Source organism: Lethenteron reissneri, chromosome 19 (assembly GCF_015708825.2).
Source record: "Lethenteron reissneri isolate LAM-NWPU_2019-01 chromosome 19, ASM1570882v1, whole genome shotgun sequence".
NCBI lineage: Eukaryota > Metazoa > Chordata > Hyperoartia > Petromyzontiformes > Petromyzontidae > Lethenteron > Lethenteron reissneri.
In genome coordinates, this window is record NC_083797.1 from 4,028,870 (window position 1) to 4,040,084 (window position 11,215).

The 11,215-nt window shown below is 51.1% G+C and overlaps 1 protein-coding gene across 2 annotated transcripts in view; it reads left to right on the plus strand.

The window, feature by feature from the left end:
* The first annotated feature begins 360 nt into the window (after window positions 1-360).
* LOC133344177 (elongation of very long chain fatty acids protein 5-like) overlaps window positions 361-11,215 on the plus strand; it is a 32,754-nt gene continuing 21,899 nt past the window's right edge. The window contains exon 1 of one of the 2 annotated variants that reach the window (XM_061554190.1): window positions 361-519. The gene's annotated coding sequence lies outside the window, so the exon portion shown is untranslated. The remainder of the gene's footprint in view (window positions 520-11,215) is intronic. The other variant, XM_061554192.1, reaches the window with a different exon arrangement.

Sequence of the window (11,215 nt, forward strand, 5' to 3'; positions counted from 1 at the left end):
TAAACGTGGAGGGGAAAAAAAACGGAGGACCCGGAGAAAAATCCACGCGATCAAGAGGACAATCATGCAAACTCCAAATATACAGCAGGCGTCTTGGCTGAACCTACACGCCACCGCTAACATCAGCACCACGCATCACGTGGTCAGCTCGCTCCTGCCTCTGCTAACAACAGGCGGCGTGTGGCTGTGAATGGTGTAGGAGTGGGGAGGGCGCTCTGTGACTACCCGATAGCCGCCGTGCTGGTGGTGGTGGTTGATGGTGGGAGAGAACGGAGAGAGAGAGAGAGGAGAGGGGGGGGAGAGAGGGGAAGAGAGAGAGAGGGGGGGAAACGCAGGGAAGACCGCTTGCAGTCAGCCCGCACCCACTAAACGAGCAAACAGCAGCAGCAGCACCACCGAAGCTGTCCATCCGCCTGCTGCAACAACGGCAGTCTGAGATCTTCCCGTTGGACGCTGCTGCTGCTGCTGCTTCTTCACCGGGCGCCTCTCGTCTGTCAAGGTGCCTCATTGAGTGACCCGGTGAGATGCGTGCACGCTGTTTGCGTGGGGAGCGGTCGTGTAGCAGTTAGCGCGCTGCGCTGCGAACCTGGAGGCCCGGGTTCGATTCCCGGTCACGGTCAGCACCCAGTGACGATTATCTTAACCGGTCCTGGGCCTTCCCCTAGGTCGACTCAGCCTCAAATGAGTATCCGGTGCGGTGTGTATACATGTCCACTAGGGAGACAAAGGCGGCCGGGCATGGTGCTGGCCACCCACTCCCTCGTGTACCGTGCCGGCCTTCATAGGTGCTTTGCTAACAGCACTTGCCCCTACAGTCTGTTTAAGCTATATGGGGGGTATTTGTCGTTGTTGTAAGTGATGCGTGTGCACACACACACGGCTGTGCATATAACACGTGAACACACACACACAGACGTGCACACACATACGCGTGCACACACATACGCGTACACGCACACGCGTGAACACGCACACACGTGAACAGACACACACGCGTGTACACACAGACACGTACACACACATGTGCACATACACGCGTGTACGCACACACAGACGTGCACACACACACACGTGCACACACGCGTGAACACACACACAGACGTGCACATACACGTGTACACACGCGTGAACACACAGACGTGTTCACACACGCGTACACACACACACACGCGCATGTACACCCACGCGTCAACACACAGACGCGTACACACACACACGCATGTACACACACACACACGCATGTACACACACACACAGACGTGCACACAACCCGACATCTGATCACACACGCGTGTGCACATTGCATGCGCACAAAGACAAAGGTCGCCCATAGCGTAGCCTCCACGGGCTGTTTGGGGCAAGGGCTGTTAGCGAGGCGTTCACGCCACACCACACGGTGTGGTCGGGCGCGGCGGTTGTGGCCGACAAAACCCCACACCCGGCCGCCTTTGTCTCCCCGGTGATGCTCAATCTTCACGCGGTTCACGCACACACACACACACAGGGAATATAGCCGACTGTGTACGCCATACAGTGCGTCTGTGATGCCTGCATGTCGCACTGATGGGGTAGCGGTCGCGTGGGGGGTCGAGCGCCTTGTCCCTACGGACCCCGGCCACCCGAGTTCGACTCCCCGCTCGGCCAGCGACAAACCGGTCCTGGGCGTTGCCCTAGGTCGACTCAGCCTCAAATGAGTGCAGTAAATACCGCCGCTGGGGAGACAAAGTCGGTCGGGCGTGGTTGCTGGACCCGGCACCTTCTTAGGTGCTACTCGCTAGCATCATCATCTTCACAGTGGCTATGAGATGTTAACTACCTCGCCTGGTATACAGGAGGTCGTGGGTCCGACCCTGACGCCTGCTGTATATTTGAAGTTAGCGTGTCTCATCACCATCACGGTGGCGAGATGTTAACTACCTCGCCTGGTATACAGGAGGTTCGACCCTGACGTCTGCTGTATATTTGGAGTTTGCGTGTCGCTCTCATCATCATCATCACAGTGGCGAGATGTTAACTACCTCGCCTGGTATACAGGGGGTCATGGGTTCGATCCCAAGTTTGCGTATTTACTCTTTCTCCCCGTGATTGCGTGAATTTTTCTCCGGTTTTAACCTCCCATTTTGGAATCGCCATCAGGTCAGGCCCACTGAGCTAAATAACTATTTTTTAGAAGCGACCTGGCCACAAATGATGGCTTATCACGTGGAAATGTATAGCAGCTAAATACTCCAAACGCACGCTTCCAAATGTGGATGGGGAAAAAACCCGAGGACCCTGAGAAAAATCCACACAAACCGCGGGGGAGAGACACTGCGAACTCCCAAACACACAGGCATCAGGGTCGGAATCGAACCCACGGCCGTGTTGACTACCTCGCCTGCATACCAGGCGAGGTAGTTAACATCTCCGCCACTGTGATGATAATGAGAGAGAGAGAGACACGCAAACTCCAAATAAACAGCAGGCGTCAGGGTCGAACCCACGACCTCCTGTATACCAGGCGAGGTAGTTAGCATCTCGCCACCCATGGCACCACTACTGCCAGTTCCAGCACCGCCCGGGTCAAACCCGGACAGTTGGCAACTCTAGCAGCGCAAACCTGTCCCGCCGAACACCGATTAATAATGCAGGTTGTAGTGAAGTCATTGAAGCGGATGTACTGTACATGTTGTCCTGGCAAGCACGTCGATGGACATACCGTGTTCGGAATATAATGGGAGGTTTTTTGGGGGGGAAGGGACCCCCAAAAATGTAAACTTAAAATAACGCACCGTACGCAAATTACATACAGCGTACAATAGAGCAATGTTCAACTGATTACTGCCTGTGGTGATGCTACGTTGGCAGTGGTGCACAAGGACAAATAACAACAACGAAAGACGCAACGCCCTTACCCATAGGCAACGTTTCGGGAAATTGTCCTATTCCATTGCACAATGCCATGCACCGACACGTCACGTGCCAGGCCATCCCAGTTCTGCATCGCGTGGGATCAGATGCCTCATTCGGTATCTTCCCGAACGCTCCTAGGCTGGTTCGTAGCCAGGATCATTGGCGTAAGGCACTAACTTCCACTAAGACTACAAGGTAAAGCCCCCCCGTAATAATTTTCTACACTATTAATAAACATAAGTTGCATTATAAATAACATCATTGGTGCAAATTGCATCTCACAACACTGTACAATAATTATATCCATAATCACATGAAGGGCTGAATCCTATTTATAACAAGACACAATTGTAAGCTGTCCCTATCATCCTATGAGAGCGAGGGTTGTTCAAACAACGAGTTGCAGTTATCGTGAGGACAAAGCGAGACGAGACGGATGTTTGGCAGTGTGTTGCGATCGAAACGTCGTAGTGTATTTTGTTTATTGTATTACTACTATTTGAACCTATCTGCGTGACTTTAACACGACATAGTCCATCGACGGTCACGTGCTTATGCAATTGAACTCCCAGGATGCACACCTGCAACCTCGCGGCCCCGTGTCACCTGAGATCAGGAGACGAGTAACAATTCAGAGCGCCACGTTTGCTAACCTTCTTTACCCTGAGTTACACACAGCTTGCAGAGCGCAAATCCACCTCACGATTAATGTACATCCACAGCCCCCACCCCGCCCCCCCCCCCCCGACTTTTTTTCTCAATCCACTGCTGGATGAGGGCCTGCCCAGGCCACTGCAGGTCTTGAGAGCATTACGTGACCTTCCTTCGCCATGCTATCTGATGAAGGCAGAGGGCACGGACACACAAGTATGTGTGTATGTTGAACTTCTTTCGCGCCGTACGTCGCCAAACCGTGTTAGTGCTATTGTACTGGACAACAGTGGATGCGCTGCACTGCCCTATGCTGACAATGTTGCCCAGCGCAGCCTATAACACCTGTTATGCACGGTGGTCGCCCATCCGAAAAACCATCGAGGTGCAAACCTACTTAGCTTCTGCAATGTGACCAGATTAGGCACAGTGGGTGATGTGGTCATAGGCCCCGATTAATAGTTCCAGTTAATTATTAATATCGTCAAAAGTAATGTAATAATGTCCCGTATTTATAATAATATGAGAACAATATCCTTTGTTTACTCACGAAAGCCTCACTAAGTCTCACTACTCTTTTGCAGGAGGGTCCTGCGGTGCATTGGTATGTCTGGTGAATTCCATTTTAATTTGTATTTTTGTACTGTACATGCAAGGAAACTGGAGTTACCAGGATTAAACCCCCATGCGAACGGGGAGGGTTAAACGAAAAGCTCCGCACGGATGGATTAAAGGATCTGTTGCTATACTACCAGCTGCTCGCAACCTCGCACCGCGAACTTACACAACACCCAGTATTCCCCAGGAGTCAATATCCCATCCAAGCACACCTTCACTTCCTGAGACATGCCCGGTGTCACACAGGCGGGCGACCGCAAGTTGCCGCCGCCGTCATCGTAGCAACCGAGTTGAGCGAGGCCTTAGTCCAGGGGTGGGGAACGTCCGGCCCGCGGGCCGTATGAGGCTCGCAAAATAATTTGGTCCGGCCCTGCCAAGGCAACCGCAGGCGGGACTCGAAATTCAATAAATCTAGGAGAAAACCTGGAAAAGCAGTTGCGAGTAGCAGCAACATCATCAATACCAGCTAACATCATCACACGCCTCGCCAAAGGGAGAAGCAGTTCCAGCCATCGCATTAGGGGCGAGTTAATTCAATGTTTGACCAAATATAACGGGCGAATTTTTAAGTTGATAATTTAGTATGGCCCGCGAATGATGTTGTAAATATCCGCCCCTGCCTTCGTCCAACGCTTGCAGACGTGCGTGCTGATTTGATTGACAGGCGGTTGGGATCATTGACTTCCCGCACGGGGCTTTCAGTGGCGTGAACCGTCGAGTGGCCAGGCGGTGCTACGAAGAGAGAGAGGTGGGGGGGGGTACCCCATTTCGTTCCATGCCACCAGGGCCCATGCCGACCTCGCGAGGCCACCACACGCGGGGGCGGGGGGGAATGAAGGCCACGTGGGTCATCAGACAATTAATGCACCGATGCTTCATTCGTGACAGATGGATCGTAAACACGCTAAGGTTGGCCAGGTCAATAGCTCCGAGGCCCCAGAGCCTGAGCAGCGTTTCAGTGTGGAGCCTGGAGCTAGGGTCATTGGAAAACTCCGGAGCCTGGAGCTGGGGTCACTGGGAAACTCTGGAGCCTGGAGCTGGGGTCACTGGGATACTCCGGAGCCTGGAGTTGGGGTCATTGGAAAACTCCGGAGCCTGGAGCTGGGGTCATTGGAAAACTCCGGAGCTTGGAGCTGAGGTCACTGGGATACTCCGGAGCCTGGAGCTGGGGTCACTGGGAAACTCCGGAGCCTGGAGCTGGGGTCATTGGTAAACTCCGGAGCCTGGAGCTGGGGTCACTGGGATACTCCGGAGCCTGGAGCTGGGGTCACTGGGATACTCCGGAGCCTGGAGCTGGGGTCATTGGAAAACTCCGGAGCCTGGAGCTGGGGTCACTGAGACACTCCGGAGCCTGGAGCTGGGGTTACTGGGACACTCTGGAGCCTGGAGCTGGGGTCACTGGGATACTCCGGAGCCTGGAGCTGGGGTCACTGGGACACTCCGTCACTGAGACACTCCGGAGCCTGGAGCTGGGGTCACTGAGACACTCCGGAGCCTGGAGCTGGGGTCACTGGGATACTCCGGAGCCTGGAGCTGTGGTCACTGGGACACTCCGAAGCCTGGAGCTGGGGTCACTGGGAAACTCCGGAGCCTGGAGCTGTGGTCACTGGGACACTCCGGAGCCTGGAGCTGTGGTCACTGGGACACTCCGGAGCCTGGAGTTGGCGCTACTGAACAAACTCTGATGAAATGGAGTCCAGAGGGCTGTGATATCACAGCTTCTATAGTGCCATGGGTCAAGCTCCCCCCAATCTTATCTGATACTCCAGCCCCCCCCCCACCACACACACTTTGCACTTGGCATACTCCACACCACGGAGAGGGGCCGACAACACAATCTAAGAACGTTTGAATCTCTTGCACGCAATGTCGATGCATGCATTGCAAGCTTCATACAGTACAGTTAACATTAACAGCAGAGGCTGAAAACCGAGCCATGAATAACATCAGTGGCAAGTTACATCTGAACCGGTGCTGCAGCCCTCGAGGAATATCATTTTCTCGTACAGTCTGTTCATAGCGCGAGTTGGGTACAGCGCCATGAATGTATTAGGAAACGAATTGGATATAACGCGATCGAGTGAACGGAACGACGTCGCGCGGACAGGAATAAGCGGCCGTGCGGCTGCCTTCGGCGTAGCGTCACGCAAGGCACTGGGATGCTGCTGGATGCTTCTAGATGCTCCCCACGCGCCTCGGTCTTTGTTCGGCCCGCGTACGCATCTCTCACGTGTCATCGCGGACTGTGCTTCGCCCCGATATATTATTCATTATGACGCGAGTTTTTGATAACGCTGTGTTTCTTCAGGAACGCAACTACCGCGTTACAGGAGAACTCTTTAGTTTGAAGCGAGCAAAAAAAATCTCAATGGATTACTTGTACAACCAGCGATAATAATAATAATACTGCTTTTTTACAACTTAATGAGACTGACGCTGCCACCGTCAAATAAACAGATGACCGATTTATGAGCATGTGTGCATCCGGAGTCGGTTTGCCAGGTAAAAGCAGCTGGAGCAGCTGCATAGAGCTGCTCACGAGCTACAGATGGGGCTGCTGGAGCCAGCCCAGAGGTCGCAACCGGGTACCCGATACCCGTACCCTACCTGATACCCGTACCCGTACCCGGCCGGGTACGGGTACCCGTTTGCGACCCTGGTGCGGCCGGGTACGGGTAGACCGTGAGTCACTGGTGAGTAACCGTTTGTCACTCATTTCCCAACGTCTTGTTTCTTCTCACAATTCAAGTTCCTAGAATCAACCCACCCGCGCCTGCAACATGGCTTCATCCCAGAGGTGGCAATCGGGTACGGGTACGGCTGGGTACGGGTACGGCGGGTACAGGTACCCGTTTGCGACCCTGGTGCGGCCGGGTACGGGTAAGGAATCAAAACCCGTTTGCGACCTCTGAGCCAGCCTGAAGATGGGGGGGGGAGGGAGGGAGGTGCTTCCTCGTGTCCTGAGCCAGCCTGGATCTGGAGCCTAGCGACCGCAGCCAGAGGCCAGAAAGGCAGAGCACTGCCAGCTGCAATACACAGGCGACGATGCACCGCGTTGTTTATTCAGTGATCATGAACGGGCTAAATAGCCGCACATATTTGCTTAGATACAGAGGTGTGTGGGACGCCACAAAGAAGCGGAAAGACGACCAGAATAGGCGCCAACTATCGATGCGGCTTTGTGGCCTCAAAATGTTCGCGATAAGTTTGTTGTCCTTTCCCCGCTCACCTCCGATTCACACGGTTGGCTACGTATGGTCCGAAAGAAGCTCAACATACGGTGCATCCACAATAGAGGGGTTTTTTGGGGGGTTAGATCGCGTAAGTATAAAAATGTGTCGTTAAAACCCGCCACCACCCGACACAGCCAACTAGTAAGGTTTGTCACGTAAACAGAACGTGACCAATTCGTTATTAGTACAGCACACCGGTGTGTAGATACACCGGTGTAGAGTACATACATGCATAAATTGAGATGTCTGGCTAACTCGATCGGTGGCAATGGGAGCACCTGGAGGAAAACCTCGCGATCGAGTGAGTGGGAAACACTCTACACCATGCAGATGGAACAGACAACGAGTAGACTTTTCAATGCTACCGCATTCTCCTGGAAAGCCGAAATACGACCTCTCGACCACCGCGGGAAGAGAGTTTCGCAACATCTGCGCGTGATCCACCAATCCTAGCTGCCTCCCCCAGTGCTGGACCACAGGCCACGTGCGTAGCCAACGCCGCACGGCAAACAGACGATGATTTTTTGGTCGTTCGTATAGTTTAGTGCGCCCGATATATTAAATGAATTCCAAAACAGTGTCAACGTCTTGCCATTTGTAATATTTATTCGCGTAAAAAAAATGAATGGATTGTAAATATATGGGTTGGTCGTGTATGTACAATATGCACGTTTTTAGATATCAACAGAGAATATCAGGAAACATACGCGAGTTAGAGAAGACATATCCATAATGGGTTTTTTTGGGTTAGATCGCGTAAATATAAATGTGTCGTTAAACCCGCCGCCACCCGGCACGGCCGATTAGTAAGGTTTGTCATGTAAACAAAACGTGCTAATTCGTATTCATATAAATTGCAATGGTCATCTATAATTATTGCTCGGGTTTTTCACAGTTAATAATTGGCTGTGTCGGGTGGTGGCGGGTTTAACGGCACATTTATATATTTACGCGATCTAACCCCAAGACCTCTGTTATGCATTTGGGTCTTTCGGTAAAGTCACGTATAAAGAAAAAATAATAAATTAAATAATAACATACGACGTTTCGATTGCAACACAAGCAATCATCATCAGGTATAATGAAATAGCGACATAAAATCTAACCAGAAAAAATTATAGACAGACATATAAGCAGACAGATATCACCAAGATACACACAGCGGGCAACACAGGTACAGAGAGGGGTGATCGTCTCTGTGGGGTGGCCTTAAATAGACAGAGGGGGGCGGAGGCAGTGAGAGGGAGGGGTTAGAGACAAAATTTACATGTCAATGAGTGCAACAAAAAGGAGTGAGCAGGCTTAGGGGGAGAAAGAGACACACTAAAATTAAATAACCTAGCAAAGTATCGAAATGTTATGTAAAACGACACAGAGAGTCGGTCAACACACAATTAACGCATAGCCTGGTCGATTACGTATTTCAAACATTGCTAAGTTAGAATTTAAGTGTGAAAATTTCAAAGAAAGACAAAACATAAAAACAAGAGGAACGGAGACAAAGCAGAACCTAAGAACGACAAAAAACGAGTGTAGACAGAAAAAATTACACGAAATAAACAGGCAGAGAGAGAGAATAAAAACCCAGAGAGAGAGAAAAAAGGTAAACTTGGAACTGTTATGGATAATATCGGTTGAGAGAGCCTACCAGTCAGGGGCGGTTTCTTCATTAGGGCGATTGGGCGACGCACCACCAAAGTGTGAAAGGGACTTTTTCAATCACATTCAAAATCTCATTCAACCACAGAGTTACGCTAGCCGTTACTGTGCCTCTGGATATAGTCCAATCAACGTCATGTCACGTTCTGTGAAGTACCGCCTCTTTTTGGGCGATTTCACTCTGGCTGAGAATCGCCCAGAGTGTTCCCATAGACTTACATTCAAAGATGTTTTTTTTCGAACGGCAGGCGCTGCAATGCATTCTCTATGGCTTCCGGGAGGGCTCGCACTAACGTCCTTACGTCATCATACGTAAGCACGTTTCAGTCAACAATATTATTTGTCGCCACCTAGTGGAATCTTTAATAAAAGAAACTGAGTGGATTGTAATAATAGTGAGTATAGAAACAAACAAGGAGATGTATTGTAAGAGTCACTTTATTTTTCATTAATATTAAAGTAGTGAAGTTGCCTTTACATGCTTAAGCTGTTAATTTATCCATTGCATGGGTGGACCTTATCCTTATCAATCATCCAGACATTTGCCCCCCCGAGAGATTTTGCAGGAGCCGCCACTGCTACCAGTTAGAGAAGACGCACTAATGGCTGTAAAGGAGAGTAAGTGTGCTTGGGCAGGACACGTGGTGAGAGAGGATGATGACTGACCGTGGAGACTAAATTATGGAATTGTCGCCAGAGGAGAGATCGGGGGATGATGAAATCAGCGCGTGTGCAGGCACTAGACGGATTGTTAAAATCACGTGCCCATGAGGGATGGCTACTAACGGCTTGGGTAAGGCTTCATCCAGCAGTGAATATATCGCGACTGATGACGATCATCGCTTTTCATTCTTTCACATCCCTGATCCCTCATTTACAACTCTTGCTGAGGCCGAAAGGTAATTTCAAATCCATGCAGCAATGAACTGCTATTGCATCAGCGCCAGTGTTGAAATATCACGAACGCATCTGCGCGTCGAGCAGCGCTGTTGGCAGCGACGTGTGGATCATTTTGCGGTCACCCTTCTTCCTCTGAGCAAACACCTTGGTAGTCATTGTCTGCCGAGAACACGTCAAGATGCTCCCAGCAGCAACAGCGCCCAGAAAGAACTACAAAAAAACAACGCATTTTATTTCAGGAGCTGAAAGACGAGAGCGGCTGAGAACAAAGCGCCGAGGCACGCGTGGCCCACGGCCACGACCTGCCTGTGCAGACGTGCAGAGCTGTTGAAACGTGCCCGGATTCACGCGCACAGCCTTCAGGGGCTATGGGCTCTGGAGTTTGAAGTGTCCACGGTTGAAATGCAAAACATGAACGGGTATTGTGGCCATTGAAACCAGCAGCAACGCGCTGCGTGTTACGACCGGACGTGCACGGCGAACATTAAAATGGCGTTGATTCTTGGCTCGTGATTCAGCTTCACCGTTCGTCTACTTTCGCATTTGAAGAGAAGAAAACTAGAACTTGAACAACCAATGTGAATAACTCTGGATTATTATGGCACATTTGGTGGTGGTGGTGGTGGTAAAACGGGTGGGGAGGGGGGGTATAGAATACAGAGAAGGGCAACTATACTCGCAGGGGCCCCACTCAAACATATCGTTCAGTTGGAACCTACGTCCCACTGCATCGCGCGCTTTCGGATGCGCTTCTGCGGCCGTCTGGAACGCTCTCCCTTCTGATACGAGGAAGCCACTGGAAGCTATGCACTTTTAAATTATCTCGATTGAAAACGAATTCCTTCAGAACTGCGTTTTCTGTTTAGTTTGGTGTCCTCCCCCCGCACCTGCGGTTACCACGGTTGCCTACGTACGGTGCGAAAGATGGTCAAGTGACATCACATTCCTCAAAGCAAACAGACGCATAACTCCGCCCTTACTCCACACAAAGACTACAACACCCTCGAGTCCATCAAAATCCCTCTGGTGGCTCGCTGATCGCGACATCAACATTTAGCTCTTGAAAATAATGCTGCCATAATGTAAGGAGAGAACCAGAACCCAATTTTGCAAGGGCACTCCACTGAAACTGGTCTGGAGAGCCGATAGGTTGCTGGATCGTAAGCTGTTCTCGTCCACGTTTGGAAACAGGGTGGAATTCTGCTCATGGTGTCTGTTGTATGTGATTCGCCGCAGCAGAGTAACACATTCCTCATAATCAA